Source organism: Ambystoma mexicanum, chromosome 7q, assembly GCF_040938575.1.
Source record: "Ambystoma mexicanum isolate Mex_15411 chromosome 7q, UKY_AmexF1_1, whole genome shotgun sequence".
Classification (NCBI taxonomy): Eukaryota; Metazoa; Chordata; class Amphibia; order Caudata; family Ambystomatidae; genus Ambystoma; species Ambystoma mexicanum.
Genome location: NC_090941.1, coordinates 14,513,029 through 14,530,860, shown reverse-complemented (window position 1 = coordinate 14,530,860; position 17,832 = coordinate 14,513,029). Strand labels below are relative to the sequence as shown.

Sequence of the window (17,832 nt, the reverse complement as noted above, 5' to 3'; positions counted from 1 at the left end):
GCCAAACTGAGCACTGACAAACATATCAGCCAGCAGGCCCCCAACTCATGTACAAAATGAGCCCACGGCCGGCCCCCCAGGACATCCAGTAAACCCCCATAAGAGCGCAACGCAAGGTGACTGACAAAGGAAAAACCCCACAACCCCCAAAATGTGGCACAAATCTGCTGAACAAAGGGAGTCACCCCCACTCGGGGCTGCCTCACACAATACAAACACCCTTGCTGGATCCAAAAACCACAGGCACTGCCATTCAACCCCTAGAGGAGGAACTGGAGAAGGGGGAAGACCTACAGATAATCCAACACTCTCGGTCCAGACACAGCGGAACCGCCACGATGGGGAAATCAGATAAATCTCAGAGGAAGCTGACATTTGAGACAGGAACCATAGTTAAAACCCCAAAAGCAAACGAGCGACAGGAGAGCCCAGGAGGGTCTATACCCCAGGACGACAATCCAGCGCAAACCACAGACAATAGGGAAATCCTGCTCGAACTAAAAGCGGGGATTGGCAACATAGACAGTAAGCTTGACTCCCTGTCCACAAAAGTAAATCAGCTACAACATTGATTAGACAAACACGGGGACAGTCTAGAGACAGCCGAACAACAAATATCTGATGTGGAAGATCACGTGTCCTCCATGTCCACCAAGGTGTCAACACTGGAAACATAAATGAGAGCCGTCATTGCCAAAAACGACGACCTTGAAGGGCGATCACGCCGGAACAACATTAGGATCCTAGGGGTAAGAGAGCAACAAACCACAAGGTAAATTGAGGTTTTTGTGGAAACTTTATGCAAGGAGATATTTGGAAGCCTTCGCTGTCCAACCTATTTGTGGTAGGAAGAGCCCACAGGGTCCCGACCAGCCGACCCATCCCCAGAACAGCCCCTCGCCCAATAATAGCAAAATTGCTCAACTTCAAAGACCGGGATGCAATCCTCCGCCTTGCAAGGGAGAAAGGGAACCTACGACATGGCGGAGACGACATCCAGTTCTTTCCTGACTTCTCCCCGTCAGTCCAGGCGTTACGCAGAACTTTTACCGGAGTGAAACGCTGGCTACAAGACAACATACTACTATACTCCATGCTCTACCCAGCCAAGCTGCGAATCCAGCACAACGGCAAATCACAATTCTTTAACACACCTGAAGAAGCAAACTAATTTCTCGATAAGCTGGGGTGCAAACAAAACATCGCCAATCCGAGACCGCAGAGGAGAGACCGAGCGGATAAAGACCCACCATGAACGCCACTCATACCCCTCACCACACCGCCCTATGCCAACCAAACAAATTCCCCTGGATTCTACAATCACACCAGATCTCAGGGTGCACAAGACCTTGGAAGTTCTCTAGCGCCCCAAGCGCAGCTTTATGTTTTGGGACTTTGGGTGGGGAAACTCGATGGGCAAGTTGGGGGTGCCTGTGATGGGGAGGGAAATTGTTTAATGTTATGGAAGTGTGCTTATCAGGGAACCGCACCCCCCTGCTGGCGTCCAGGATTGCCAAGAAGAGGCACCAAGTTTGGCCCTCGACAAGGAAAACAAGAACTCAGTCACAACATTGTAGGACTGTGGCCCGACACGATCAAATGTTATCTTGCCCCAGTACCAACTAAACCGTTATCAACATACAACATTAAAGTTAGCTACTTGGAACATTAAAGATGACAATAACCCCACCAAAACGAGAAAAATTACGCAGTACCTCCGGAGAGACAAAGTGGACATTGCCCTGATTCAGGAGACCCACCTCCTTCCCGGAAGTGAGAACCGCTGGGCCCGAGATTGGGGCTGCCATAGACACTTTGCATCATATTCCTCATACGCCAGAGGGGTGGCTGAACTAATACATAGATCTCTGAAATTCAAGCTACTTGCAGTCAAACACGACATGGAGGGGAGATCACTTCCGGTACATGGGACCCTGGAAAATACAGAATTCATTATCATAAATTCCTACGGACCAAACACTGACGGAAACAACAACTTTGATTGGGTAATGACGCACCTGGGAGAAGGAAGATCTGCAAAATCATATGGGCAGGTGACATGAATACCGCACTCGACCCACAGAGGGACAGATCCCACTCGACGTCCACAACCACCTCTAAAGCAACCCTCCAGATTCTAGAGTTTTGCAAAGCTTATGACCTGGTAGATATCTGGAGACGCCAACACGGCGAGTCCCAAGACTACTCATTCCACTCCTACGTCCATAAATCCAGTTCCCGCCTGGACTACATATTGGTCTCCGCACACAGCCAGGCTCAATGGACAAATAGTCAGATATGGCCCAGATCGCTATCAGACCACTCAGCGGTCACGGCCGAAAACACCCCACCGGATACATCAGACACTGGAGATTCAAACCTGGGTCCCTACAGGACCAGGTGTTTGCTGATGAACTCCGAACAGAGATCATATCTTTCCTCGAAATCAACAAGGGTTTGGTGACGTCTGCCGGAACCCTGTTGGAATCCCTGAAATGCTACGTCAGAGGGATCTGTTTAACCAAAGAACAGGGAATATTAAAACTCATTAGACGAGAACTGTCCTCGAGTGAGGACCGCCTAAAAGAGCTACAAACCACCTCACCGGAGCCACGGGTGCTGGCATCACTGAAGACAGAACTAGACAAGTTCAGAGCGGCAGCGGACCGTTAACTAAAATTCCTATCACATGGCCACCGCATCCGCCAATATGGTGAGGGGCAGAAACCAGGTGCCCTCCTAGCGAGGCTGATTGCGGCAGACTGAAAACCGACACAGATCGAACAGATCTGAAAACCCCAGGGCTCCCTAGTGCATACCGACAAGGAAATAGCCATAACATTCCGCGCCTATTACCAAAACCTATACAAGACCAATTACACCGCCACCCAGGAGGAATTGCCGTACTACCTGTCTGATATAGAACTGTACTGGGTGGACGCTACGCTAAGGGAACCCCTAAACTCACCCATCACACCACAAGAAATCCTCCAGGCCATCAAGGACCTACCAAACAGTAAAGCGCCTGGCCTGGGCTCATAGGCGAGTTCTACAAAGCATTTGCGCCCATCCTTGCCCCACTACTGCTGCAGGTCTTTGAGGAGGCATTAGAGTCCGGGTCACTACCCCGACCCTCCGAGAGGCAAATATGATCCTATTACATAAAGACAATAAACCCCCAGAAGAATGCGGTTCGTACCGACCAATCTCACTGATCAACCTTGACAATAAAATATTAGCCAAGATCTTGACCGCCAGACTCATTCCCCTAATGCCCGCGCTGGTGCTCGCAGATCAAGATGGATTTGTACCAGGCCGCAATACAACATTCGGCATCAGCCGCATGTTTGGAGTCATGGAAGCACTAAACCCCTTGCACCAAGTGGTAGCAGTTCTTCTTGATGCTGAGAAGGCTTTCAATTCCATTGAATGGTCTTTTCTCTTTGAAATCCTCCAACGAATGGGCCTTAGCAAAAGATTCCTCCAGCTAACAGCCCTTCTGTACAACCAAACCCGCTCACACATCATTCTAGGGAAAACCAGATTGTCGGCAATCGTTCTACAGCGGGGAACAAGACAAGGGTGCCCCCTAACTGCCCTGTTGTTCGCACTAGTAATGGAACCCCTCGCCTCAGATCTCCATGCTAGACACATACACAGAGGCCTCACCTTTAGCCCCCACAAATTAATAATCTCCCTATATGCAGATGACAATGCTGTTTACATACATGACCCAACAACAAATCTGAATCCAATAATACGGGACATAATAAAATTTGGCAACTTCTCCGGCCTAAAAATCAACCATAGCATGTCAATTGTATTCCCACTCAACGAAGAGACCCAAGAATTCCCGGATGACTTTGGCTTCAAATGGGAACACACAAATGTCTGCTACTTAGGCATCCAAATGGCCAGAGACCTTCAAACTCTCTTCCAAGATAACTACGGTAAAGTAATTCAAACACTACAGGGGAAAATTGACAGATGGAAATCACTGCCATACACCCTATGGGGTCGGGTGTCGATAGTAAAAATGGTGATACTCCCCAAACTCCTCTATCTCTTTGTAAATCTTCCCCTACTGGTGCCCCAAAAACATCTCCGACACTTGAGGAGTTTGGTCTTGGAACTCCTGTGGGTGGGCAAACCGGCCAGAATCGCCTATAAATCACTAATCCAGCCAGTAAAAAAAGGGGGAATGGCGCTCCCTGACTTCGAAAGTTATTACTGGGCAGCACAAGCCCAATTCTTGGGTCATTGGTACGCCACGTATTTCGTCTGTCCTCATGTCCAGCTAGAGTGACCTCTTGCATCCCCGTACCTGCTTAGAGCAGTCATCTTTGGCCTGACACACACCCCACACAACACTCTAAATACGGTTCTCTCCACCATAGCAATATGGAAAAAAATTGCGCTGAAATGTAATATTCAGAATATGTTCTCCCCCCTTCTACTGGTAAAAATTATCCCTGAAATCCCCCTGACAGCAGAAAAAGTCTATTTAAACTGGGTCGACAAGTTAAAACTTAAAACCATGGGTGACCTCTTCATTGAAGGGCACTCCCTCACTCCCCAACAAGCCAAAACCTATGGAGCCTCCACCGCCCTTGACATGTTTATTTACTTCCAGCACAGACGCTCCCTTCAAGCCGTACTACCCTTGTTTCCGCAACAACCTGCAACTTGGCAACTATTGCATGGGGTTATCCAATCGCAAGGGGAGAGTAAACTAGTTTTGATGCTATACAAATCACTGCTAACAGAAACAGCCCCGAATCCAACAACACCCAAAGTGAGATGGGAAAAGGCCCTCCAGATCTCGATCCCAGACGAGGAATGGGAATACGTTCTCGCACAAACACAGAAGGTATCGCTGAATACAAGATATAAACTAATACATCTAAAATTCATTCACCAAGCGTACCACACCCCAGCTAGAATTCACCACCATCACCCCTCGACCCCCTCACAGTGCGGTTGCTGCGGCACGCCATCGGCAGACTTCCTCCACCTCACATGGTCATGTCCAGCCATGCAACGATTCTGGGAAGCGATACTGGAAAAGACAGCAGCAATAGTAAGTATGCCCATAGAACCCGACCCCAAGATCACCCTCTTGGGACTCACCAAATATCTTCCCTCCTCAAAATGCAAACTAGGAGGGCTGCTGCTACTGTTGGCGCGCAGGAGAATTGCGATGTCATGGGGATAAGGACCCAGACCCACCACACAGCAATGGCTGAAAGACATATCATACTGTCAGGACACGGAATCAAACTTCATCAAGCTATTACCCCTACACACTCGACCACCTGATATATGGGGCCCATACATCGCCTATTTGTTATCCACTGGAAACAGCGACTCTTCGAGAGAAACTTCCCCAGAGCCACAACCAAATCACACAGGCACACGTCCCATTCAGAGAACTACTACTAACTCCTGCACAGGTGCATCCCGGGAAGATCGGGGGGATCGGGGCGGGGGGGAGAGAGGCGGTATACGAAGCACATGTTACTTCCATGTTTTACGATATGTTACATTATTTTTGCTTACTGTATAGTCAGTTGAATATACCAAAAATAAAGGTTTGGCACTAAATTTGCTAAGACAGAGCCTAGACACGTTTGTGGTATTTGGGTGTGTATGATAGATACACAGGTCTTGGCTCCTAAGGAAGAAGGGGTTGACCTTTAGGACCAACTGAGTAGATTCAACCGTAAACCGCGTGTATGGTAGTTAGAAGGGTTAATGATCAGATTTTCATGTACTCCATATGTTGCAAACAACCTGAATGATCTGTATTATATTGGTCTAAATGTGTTATGAGGCTGCGAGCAGTGCTCTCCTCATTAATTTTAGTTACTGTTGATTAGTATATATTTGTTTACCAACTTTTAAGATCCCCATGAATTGTATTCCCTCCTTGCATTCATTGTGTCTTAACTCTGTGTTGGACATTTGTATCTGTATTCACTATGTATAATTACTTTTTTGTTTGAGTGTTGTATGTTTAACTTCAAGGCGCAATGCGAATAAAGGTTTTGTTGACTGATTGATACATTTTTAATTCTGTATTGTATGAATGTAAAAATAAAATACTGCAGCCACTGCTCGAAAAAGTTGCAATGCAGTCTTTAAGTGATCAAACTTGAATAACTATATTCTTGGCCAATCCATACCCAGCAACTCTATTTCTAGTCCCATTCCATCCATGAGCATGGATGCTAGCTGGGAACAGCAGCCAAATGTCCATTACGGAGTTGACTATAAACCACAGGCTGCCATGACAACTGCTAGGTCTTTACGCGCCTAAGGGGATGGATTAAAGTAGGTCCAGTTAAGAATGTGCCAATCTGCTTTAAGAGAAATTAGAGTTGGAAAGAAAAAGAAATGTGCATGTGCAGTACACTGTGCAGTAAGATGACAATAGACAACAGCTCAAGTTGCTGTTGATGTTGATGTGAAGTGTCAATGGGTGGCTTGGGGGTGGTGAGTGAGGGAAAGGCTGGTTGAGCTGAACAATGCCTTTGAATAAGTTGGAGTAGTTAATTGAGAGGTGTACTATAAATTGTTTCGTTTATGTTGCATTGAGTATATAATAATAAAATAATAATATTATAATAATAACACAATATCCACCATGCGTTGGAAATGTACTGTACAAACAGGAGAGGATCAATACAAATAAAATATAATAAACAATTAACACAGCTAACCACAACAATCAATTATTCTGCTTATTTCCTGCTCCCAGAAAATTACAATAGATAAAACACACATGCAAATAAACAAGGGCTATATAAAATGAAAAACAATAAATACAGATGTATTCTTGTTCCCCTGACCATTTGGATTATTATTTAAGCTATTATCTAACTAAATATAAACATTTTATTTTTGTTGAATAATGTTGCACTTAATTTTAAATTAGTGTCAGAGAGGGAATTGTTTCACATTGATCATCTTTTTTAACTCCCTTGTAAATTAGGGTATGCTGGAAGCCTCGTAAGAACAAAGTTAAACTGATACATTATGAGAATAATATGAACGTTTCAGAACAAATGGAGTATATGCAAATATATGCTTCTCAGAGATTTTAATATATTGGGGTCATGTTTACAGATAATCTTCCACTAGTTGCTATGTTATGCCCTAGCTGCTGACCCGAGATTCTCTTCCTGCAATTGCAGCTAAAGAGTATGTAGAAGAATTGAACAAGGATTTACTCATTTTATCAATCTTTCCCTCATTTCTGTGGAGGTTTCTGCTGTCCCTAAATATTAAATTCTGGTCCTTCTGCTTATGAAACCCTCATTGGATCCTTTTATCTCAATAATTTCAGACAAGTGCAGGCATGTCCTGGCTTTGTTTTTTGTTTGTTTTATTTGGTTTATAGCGCGCCCCAGACCCAAAGGTAACCGGGCGCGTGTGCAAGAATACTTTAAACTTACAGGTTACAGTTACACATTTCAAACGTAGTCAATAGATACATTGTTGACAGGAAAAATTATGACATTACAGTTTGTACACGGGGTAATATACAGTTTGTGCACATTTTAAAGTACAGAATTATACACACAAGTAATTGTATATAGAGATGTATACACAGTATACATTAAGGCAAAAGGCGTGGTGGAGTAAGCTCTGATGTAGGAGCATGTAAGTATGTGTTTGCTCCAGATTAGCAGGTGGGTGGGATGTAGGTGGCCCTGCTGTCTGTCAGTTATGAGTCATTTTCTTTGAGCCATTTAATGTAGTTAAGTCTAAAGTGTGAGCAGGATTGGTCAGACCTTAACGAGGTAGGGAGGGAGTTCCACAGCTGGGCTGCTTTGACAGGGAAACTGTTACCTCCAGAAGTGCTCAGTTTAAAGTGGGGCACAACTACCTGGTTTGAATATGATACTCTGGTGGGTCTGTTGGAGATTCTTCTTTGGAACCTTTCTGTTAGGTATTTTGGGGCTAGATCGTTAATACTTTTGTATGTTAGTGATGCCGTTTTAAGTTTAATTTTGTCCGCTGTAGAGAGCCAATTGGTTTGTCTTCTGATGTCGGAGATATGCTCTCTTTTTGGGATTCCGAAGGCGGCTCTAAAGGCATTATTCTGCAAGGTTTGGATTTTTTGCAGCGTGTGTTTACTAGACCCTATATATAGGGGGTTGCAATAGTCCAGTTTGGATAATACCAACGCTCTAGATAAGGTGAGTCAGTTGGTATTGGACAGGAATGGTTTTGCTGCTCTAATCAGCTTGCAGGTGTATGCGCTGCTGGAGGCCATCACATTCACTTGCCTTGATAGAGAGAGACAGGAGTCGAGGTAGAAACCTAGTGTTTTTACCTCTTTTGCTACTTTAATGGTGTTGCCATCTATGACAAATGATGAGTATCTATCGTTCAGTTTTTTGATGTTTTGAGTATTCCCCAGTATGATGAGTTCAGTTTTGTCATCATTCAGGCATAGACCGTGGCAGGCCATCCATGCCTGAATGATGAGGTATATCCTATTCACCAAGGCCAAATCCTGTTCATAATCATCGAACAGGGGCTTTGTGAAGATGTTATACATAGTAGGGGAACGCCACATATAATGGATACTGGGTCAGCTGCTGCAGAGGTAGAGAAGACCCTCATTGTTCTACGACTTAGGAATGATTTGATCCATGCAATAGCATGTGTGGAGAAGTGGGCTGCAGATTCCAGGTGGGTACAGAGCACATCATGATCTACAAGGTCAAAGGCCGCTGAGAGATCCAGTAGGAGGAGTAAGGCTGTTTTACCATGGTTTCTCAGCTCATCGATTTGGGTTTTGAGATCGATGAGCACGGTTTCTGTACCATGCTGAGGTCTGAAACCCGATTGTCTGGTGCCTAATAGTTGTTGCAGTTCCAAGTGTTCTTGGATCTGTAAGTAAGCCACTCTGTCTAGTATTTTTAACATAAATGGGACCGTTGTAATTGGCCTGTAGTTGGTCGGGATGGGTCCAAGGTTTGCTTTTTAAGGAGGGGTAGAACCCAAGATTGTTTAAGGTTGTCTGGTATCGTGCCTGAAGCAAAGGAAGCATTAATGAGTTTAGAAATAAAAGGGGATAGGTCTCTGGCCGCATCTTTTATCAGTTGGGCTGGGCATATATCGCCTCGACAGTTGGATGGTTTGAGCAAGAGTATTATCTTTTCGATCTCAAGGATAGTCACTTTGGTCAAGTTGAATTTTTGTTCTAGTTTGGCAGCAGTAGGTAGTTTATCTCTTTGAATAGTTGAGGGAGGGATATTTTGTTTCTTTTTCTCAATTTTAGTTTGAAGTGTGGTTATTTTATTGTTTAGCGCTTTTTGGATGTTAGAACACCATATTTTATTTTTGTCACAATTGTCCCTGGCTGGGATGTGGTTTTCTAGTTCCTTTAATATAATGAATAGCTCTTTGGCTCCAGATTTAGCCTGCAGTATTCTGTTGTTGAAATTCTCTTTTTTAGCTCTCCTTATTTCATTTTTGTAAGTCTTAGAAGCGTTGATGAGAGCTGCTTTATTGGTCTCAGATGGAGTTAAGCACCAGGCGGATTCACATTTGCATTTTTCAATCCTTAGGGATTTGAGGTGAGGGGTGTACCATGTGTTTAAATGTGCCCTGGGCTTACTTTTTCTCATTTTCAAAGGGGCGATAGAGCCCAAGGCTGTGGCCATAGTTGAATTGAATTCATTCACGAAGTCTGAGGGGCTGAGTGATTCAGGTAAAGCGTTTAGAGTTGGGAGTATGAGTGGTAGCAATTTGTCCGTAGTTACGTTTTTTTTATTTCTAGTTGGAAGGGGTGGAGCTAGTATATTTTCCTTAGGTTGGATAGTGTTTTCATTTATCAGGAAGGTTATTAGCGCATGGTCAGTCCAGATTTGTGGGCTGACATCATTAATGGATACATTACAGTTGTGGTTGCCTACCCAGTCGAGTGTTCGACCTTTATTGTGGGTAGTTTGGAATATTTTTTGGGTAAATCCTAATTCTGTAATAACATTGGCGATATTAGTCGCTTGTGGGTCTTTGTGGTCGTTGAAGCCTAAGTTCAGGTCTCCCAGAAGGATGGCTTGCAATGAGTTTTTTAAGTTATTTGAGAGGATCACAGAGATGTCCTCCTCAAAGGTTCCTACGGGACCTGGAGGTCTATAGATGAGGTGTATATTAATGGAATGAGAGGGTGAGATTAGTAGTTTGGCAGTTAAGGATTTGCAAGATTTGGCATTTGATGGACTTTATATTTTTAAGGTGAGATTGTTTTAGCGATGATGGCAAGGCCGCCTCCTCGAGAATTGGTTCTGTCTTCTCTGAGAATGTTGTAATTTGGGGGCAGGGCAAGCATCAGAGCAGGCCCTGCTGCTTGATGGAGCCAAGTTTCCGTTATGGCTAGGAGGTCATAATAACCTATTTGGATTAGATCAGCAATTTCAGTGGTGTGTGCTATTAATGACCTAGCATTAATAAGAGCACACTTCAGAGGGGTGTAAGGTTTAGGTGTCACAGGGGTGACATGATTTTTCTTTTTGGTCGATCTGTTGCTTAATTTACCGTAAATGTTAATGGGGCTGTTCAAGTGGACATCACTTTTGTGGGGGAAGTGATTAGCGTAGTGGCGTTAAGTTGGGAGTTTCTTTTATTGTTAAATTTGGTGACTAATCTGGCTGGAGGTTCATAGATTTTAGGTAATCTTGAACGTAGTTTTGGATTTCTGCGGAAGGTGTCACACAGGATGCTTGTTATGGAATGGTAGGGGATAGGGCCTAGATTTATGTAAAATGTTTATTATTGTCATTGTGGACCAGAAAGTGGTCAGATAGAGGAGGGTGGGGGTCATCCTATCCTAAGGTTAATTATTTGTGTCTGGTAGTGGCCACGGTGATGTCTAAGTGATCACTGATATAATATGGGTTTATGGTTTCTGGCCATATGGCAGTACTGCTCACAGTATAGGTAGGCAATCCTAATCCAACTATCAAAAGGCAATGCAAGTGAAGGCTAAAAGCAAAATGCAACTATCAAATGGCTATGCAAATGGGGTCTAGATGCAAGATGCAACTATCAAATGACAATGCAAGTGGAGGCTAGATACAAAATACATCTGTTAGAAGGCAATACAGGTGGGGGCTAGATACAAAATACATCTGTTATAAGGCAATGCAGGTGGGGGCTATATGCAAAATACAGCTCTCAAATGGCAATGCAAATGGGGCTAGATGCAAAATACAGCTCTCAAGTGGCAATGCAGGTGGGGGCTAAATGCAAAATACAGCTCAGAAATGGTAATGCAAGTGGGAGCTAGATACCAAATACATCTATGAGAAGGCAATGCAAATGGGGGCTAGATACAAAATACAGCTCTCAAATGTCAATGCGGGTGGGGGCTAAATGCAAAGTACATCTATCAGATGGTAATGCAAGTGGGGCCTAGATGCAAAAAACATCTTTCAGATGGTAATGCAAGTGGGGGCTAGATACCAAGTACATCTATCAGCAGGCAATGCAGGTGGGGGCTAGATACAAAATACAGCTCTCAAATGGCAATGCAGGTGGGGGCTAAATGCACAATATAGCTATCAGATGGGGTGTTGCACTAGTACAGATACTTTTGAATGTGGGCTGTTTGCAATATTTACAGGAGTTATATACATATATTTATCGTCATGATCAATTGAAAAATGGCAGGTTCGAAAATTAGCATACCCGTAGAAATTTGATATGAGCAGCAAAGCACTATTCGTTTAAAGGCAAGCTATTTGTCACAGGCGTTAACAAGTTCAGAAGTGGACAGGGCAGTTGTAACTTACATATAAGTATGGTTTTGCGAAAGTACAGAGTCAGGTCTCGCCAGCATGATGGTGTCCCACTAGCATTTCACAGTGCTACACGTGCCGTGCAGTAGTGTTGTAGAAGGGCGTGGGTTTAGAACGTCTGCAGGAAGTAAAAACACTGACTCATGGTTGGCAGATGCATGCAAACCGAATTTACTGCGGGTCGGATATCCGTAATAAGTTGGATTTACCAGCAAAAAGCGAGAGAGCGGCTTCCGTGCTCGCCACGCTCAATCAGCTCAGTTAGCCTTGTTCACAGCCTTAGTCGCGGGCCAGCTGTCACCTGTCGGTCACGCCGGATTGGCTAAAGGTGGTGGGCAGGCTGAGGGCTGGCCAATCAGGGAATCGGCTTCCTTTTCCACAGTCAGAGTAGCCAACTACAGTAGGGCGGCCATCTTTGAAGCAGTAAAAGCTTCATGGTACATATGGGACGGGACCCCAATTTTACACCAAAGTTGGTTTAAAGCGCAATATAACAGCGCACAGAGGTAAGGCAAAGGTGTACCCAGGGATTGGGTCAATTATACTTAGCAATCCTTCGAGGTCGGAGAGGATCATGAGGCAGCACCGAAATGTGCCGTGGGGTGCACCGCGTGCTACGGAGGCTGGTGCTCGGTGTATGGTGGTGGGAGGCTGCTCCTGCAGCTCCCAGATGGGAAGGAGCTCCGGCTCCTGGTCTGGAGGACGATAAAAGGACAATTTGCTTTGAACAATTCAGAAGATGATCATTTCACAGGTCCAGAATTGTATTGAATGGGAGTAAGTCCTAAATAGTTGTCAGTCAGACTTTGGCCCAAGGAATGGCACAGAGACTGCATCATTAACTATCTGGATGATATTCTGAGAACTTCCAATTATATCCATCTCCTGCGCCGCTCGAGGTGTAACACAATTTTCTTTTCAAGCTCCTCACTTGTACTTTAAGGCTCTGCCTCCTGATACTAGGGGAACTTAAGATCATTTCAATGTGCAGTGAAAACTTTGCTCTTTAAAGAATGCGTTGTCATCCATTTCAATAGCCATTTGGTGTTGTGGTATTGTTTAAGTTTGTGCACCTAGAAGTAATTAAGTTTGAGATGTGCACATTATAAATAAAAAAAAAGAAATGGATTGCTATATTAAATAAATGCCACGGTTGTTTAATGTGAAATTTACAAACTGCCTTAGGAGTAACCACGACGGAACATTCCCCCAACAAGTGGACCCCTGTGGCCAGGGACAGCACAAATAGGTGAGGTTGCTTTCACCCCTTTTTAATGTGAAGGAATCATATAGTGGTGCACGGTCAATATCGAAGATGGATTGAGGCCAAATCAGTATCAAGAGCTATGGGTGATGTGGCTGATTCGGCTGATATGGCTGATTCGGCTGATACAAATAAGAAATTCTCACAGGTACTGCAGTATGTCCACTTATGTTCTAATCTATGAGTTCTGCTAAACCCAGCCATTGTCAACTGCTAAAGCTTAAGTAGCAACCTTTTCGTGAAAATAACCAAATATATAGAAGACTAGCTGAACACATTAACTCACTGAAATCTATGTTTTACACATGAACATGAAGTAATTTGGCTTAAAGTCAAATTGCAGAGGAAATTAAATAATAGTGCGTTAAAGTGAACACAATGTTAACATTCAAGTCAGGCCCAATAAACAAATAAAACAAATTGAAATCTTTCAAGTATGGTATATTTTACAATAATTAGCTTATTGTCCCATCTTTTCCCAAATAACGTATTAGGCACTACAAACAATTTCCAAAGGGTAACTGTCAATTCTTCAGCACCTCAAAAGTTTGCGCTCATAGCTAGTCTGACGATTTGATCGGCATGCGTGCCTTACATAGAGATATGAAAAGGTGTGACTGGCATGGTATTCACCCAGGAGAGCAAGAATGAGACAGCCACCATCAATCTCATGACTTCACCGTCTGCAGACAGGACTAACGTTTTCACAGTATGATGGACACCCACACGTTGCAAGTAACTAGATTACTCGAAAGATGAGGACATTTGTATTTTGCCTCGTGTACCTGTGTAACGTGTTGCCTGGCAACCACTTGACGCTTCTGTTATATCAAAACAGCCAGTTAGAAGCAGAAAGGATAACAAAAATAAATCTAGCACAACATTTTAATAAACCGTTAGAAAATGAATACTGTTGTTCATTAAAAGGCCATGTAAAATACAAGAAAAGGTAGATATCCATGATTTAATTTCAAGCTTATCAGTACTAAAATGTTGCTGTAAGTCAGGATTCACGAGTCCATGTGACATTGCTGTTTTCATTCTGAAAATGGATGTTATGTTATAGTGCATTTGTATAGCGCCTAATGTAGCATTGAAATGATCTCAAAGCGCTTTGGGTTGAACACCCTCGGCGACCGTGGTCCGTATCAGTTGAGAGAATAGTGTAGTATATAGTGCTTGGGTGCACTTGGTATGTGCGCAGTCAGAGTGGGTTGGGCGGGTTGGCTGCATTTTAATGTTAAGTGTGTTGCGGGGGTGTGAGAGATCAGTGCAATGTGCGCAGCAAGCAGGGTGGTCTCCAAGTCTGCATTTTGGCTGCCCTGGTGCATGTGTGCTGCTATGCCGATTTTTTTCATGGGGTATGGTTACGTTATGCAAAGCTGTTGTTATGTTCTATGAGCGAATGTAGTTATGTGTGCAGCTAGGCTGAATTGGTACAGCAGCGTTCTATTGTTTGTTGATGTAAAGTGTAGAGTGAGCATATTGGTAGGAATGAGTGTCTGCGGATGTTGGTGGGTGGCCCTTTACTTGGGGTGTTTTCAGAGCTTAGTGCGCTGGCGGTGTCTGCCTTGGTGGTTCGTGGTAGTGGATTCCAGAAAGGTAACCTGGATGGTGGGGTAAGTAGTGTTATCTCGGTCGGGATGTCATTTTCCAGACGCTCTGTAGTCGGATTCATTTTCCAAGTCCCGAGAGGAATTTTAAGCTGAGTTGCTGGGTGTTTCTTGGGTTATTGTATGATTCTCTGGAGAGTTTAGCCAAGTATAGTTACTTCTGTGCCACCAGTGCACTGCTGTGGGTTTTTATTCTAAGGGGCCGCATCTATTGATCACATAGCACCGGCTATGCTTTGGTGGTTAAGCTAGGAAAGTGGGGCTTCCAGCTGCATGGGCCGGAAGTCCTTGGTCGATAGGCCGACTTCTGTGCCCTGACTGTTCCAGGCCTTCCTGGAGAGAGGTCATAACTTAATTAGTCAGCTGTCTTCCATGGCTCTCCTGTTGTGTTTCCTGTTAGTGCTGAATCTCACAGGACTTTGGTCATTGGAGCATGTGTTTATGGCCTCGGGTGGACCTTTTCACAAATTTGGAAAGAGCAATGTTTTTACTGCTTTACGGAAGGCCATGTTATCCTGGATGTGTCGAATACTTGGAGGTAGCAAATTCTATAGAGTTGGTGCCTAGGTCGGGTAGTTCTGACCCTTCAAGTCTGGCTGAATTGGAGGCTGGGATCATTAGTAGGAGGGCCATGCTTGATATTAAGGCGTGTGTTGGGCAGTAGCGCAGAGTCTTCTCTTGGATGTATGTCAGGCCAGCTTTGTGCACTGCTCGGTGGATGATGCACAGGATTTTGAAAGTGGCCCTTTGACTAATTGGCCAGTGGAGGGTGCGGAGAGCAGGTGGGGTGTGGTATCTTCGTCTGAGAGTAAGGAGGAGTTTAGCAGCTGAAATTTGCACTTTTTGGAGTTTGTTAAATTGGTATGCTGGAGCACCTAGGTGCATGGAGTTTGCATAGTCTAGTCTGGACATCACAATTGACATAATAGAAGTCAATCTGTTGGGGAATGAAAGATAAGGGAAGATCCGTTTCAGCAGCCTGAGGTGGTAGTAACAGGATTTGGATAGATTATTGAACTGGTGGGACAGGGTTAAGCCAGAGTCCAATGTGCAGTCAAGGATTTTGACTGTGAGGGGGTGGGCGTAGTGCCGAGGGAGGGAAGTTATGGGAGTGGTTGTGGGAGGAGAGCTGTGTTGTGATCACATTTGTGGTCATGTGTTGAGACCGGGTGGACCATGGGTGGTGGTGTCAGTGTGTGGATATAGAAAGGTACGATAGAGTGCTCTGTCCAGATGAGGGGTTTGGGGCTGGGCACAGAGACAAGGTCAGAGGAGCGTCAAGGGTTTATCCTCCAATGTGGTTTCAATCTGTGGTATGCCCGGAGAGGTTGAGTGCCTCTGGACTGTCAACCATGGGTTCAGTCAACGGGTGGTTGTTATGTTAGCTAAATCTATATAGCACATATTCACCCTAAGGGATCATGGCGCACACAAGCAGAAAAAGAGTAAAAGGAGTTCAGAACAAGAGAGACTTTAGGGCCTGCCGAAAAGGTAGACGATCAGAAGTGGCGAGCAGGGAAGACAGTTCCAAGCCCTGGCCATCGTAACTGAGAAAGCATGACCACCCATTCGTCTGGTTGGGTATATCAAACCAGATATTGATGTCCCCCAGTAGGGAGAGTGAAGGGTGGTTCACCAGGATGGTAGCTAGTGAGTTGCAGAGATTGTTGGCAAAGTGGCTGTGGTATCCCGGTGGTATCCCGGTGGCTAGTAGAAGAGTAGGAAACTGTGTGGCAAAGTGGGCAACAGGGAGAGTCTGAGCAGAAGGGATTCAGCTAGTTGTGCATGGCTGTGTTTCAGTGCGAGAGGTGGCTATCTGGGGTTTGTGAAGGATGGCTATTCCGCCACTTCTGGTGGCTCTGTTGTGGGGGATGAGAGTGTAGCCGGGAGGGAAAGCCTTGTGTGCGACTGGTTTAAAGTCGTCCTTGAACCATGTCTCAATGATGAAGATTAGATTGGGTTTGTCAGTGGATAGTAGGTCAAAGATGCTGTGGTGGTTTCTGGCCACGGACCAGGCATTGAATAAGAGGCAGGTTACTTGGTGGCTGTAGGTGGTTCGAGTGGTGCTGGTGGACGGAGGGACAAGATGGGCTTGGGTGACTGTTCAGGTGGTGTCGGGAGCAGCCAGAGACTGGGAGGAGGGAGAGGACAGAACAGTCTGGGTAGTCAGGGATGATGTTTGCATGGGGGAGAAGGAGTGGGGTTGGGTAGGAGCGGGAAGAGGAAGTGTGCAGTGGTCGCTTTGCATGTGATGGAGGTAGTTGAAAGGATGGAGGGGTGTGCAGTGAGTGGTTTTGGTGTGGTGGGTGGATACTGCCCGATTGATGGATTGGCAGCAGGTCTCGAGGGAAGTAGAGGCATAGAGATGGTAGGCATGAGGTTGTGTGCAAAGAGGGACAGTCTGGGAGTTGATAGCAGGTAGTTCCTGACTGCTGGGCTATGTGTGGGCTGGACGGCGGACTGATCTAGGTGTGGAGAAGCATAGAGAGTCAAGGGTCCGGCCAGCATTCTTGAGTTTAGTGCATTTTGGCACAGTAGGTGTGTGGGAGATTAGGGGGTCGAAGGGGGAAGGGGATGAGGCGACAGTTCTGGATGTAGCAAGTTGTGCCATGTTGAGAGAATGGAGGGAGCTGGAGGGGAGAAGTCTTTTGATGGAGGGTGGGTGGATATTAGGGATGGGGGTGTGTGTGGGGGATGGGCATATCCAGTGAGGCATGAAAGTGGTTTTAATCAGGGGAGATTGAGTGGGGTGGGGCTGCGAGCGGGTTGTGTTTGCTGAGGGCACGTCGGGTATTGGTGGGAAGTGGGAAAATGGTCAAGCGAGGTGTGTCGGATTTGGAGGGGTCAAAGGGAGTGTGTGTCAGTGGGATGGTGGGTATAGTGGATGGAACTCTCCCTGAAGGAGTGATTGGAGTGATTTGAGGGGAGGGTCTACAGGGTTCTGGCTGATGCATGGAGGGATTTTGGTGGGGGTGATGGTCAACATGGTGAAGTTCTGCAGGGAGGGGCAGATGGAATGGTGGTGGTGAGGGGGTTGTGTAGGGAGTTTCAGCATGCTGCTCTGGTTTGGGAGTCGTATGTAGCATGGTGTGGCATTTTTGGAGTTGTGGGCAGGGTTGATGGTAAAGGATCTGCAAGG

The 17,832-nt window shown here is 45.3% G+C and overlaps 1 protein-coding gene across 8 annotated transcripts in view; it reads right to left on the bottom strand.

Moving 5' to 3' along the window:
* Positions 1–17,832, bottom strand: part of DMD (dystrophin) — a 7,616,828-nt gene that overhangs the window by 5,096,829 nt on the left and 2,502,167 nt on the right. The gene's annotated exons all lie outside the window — the stretch shown is intronic.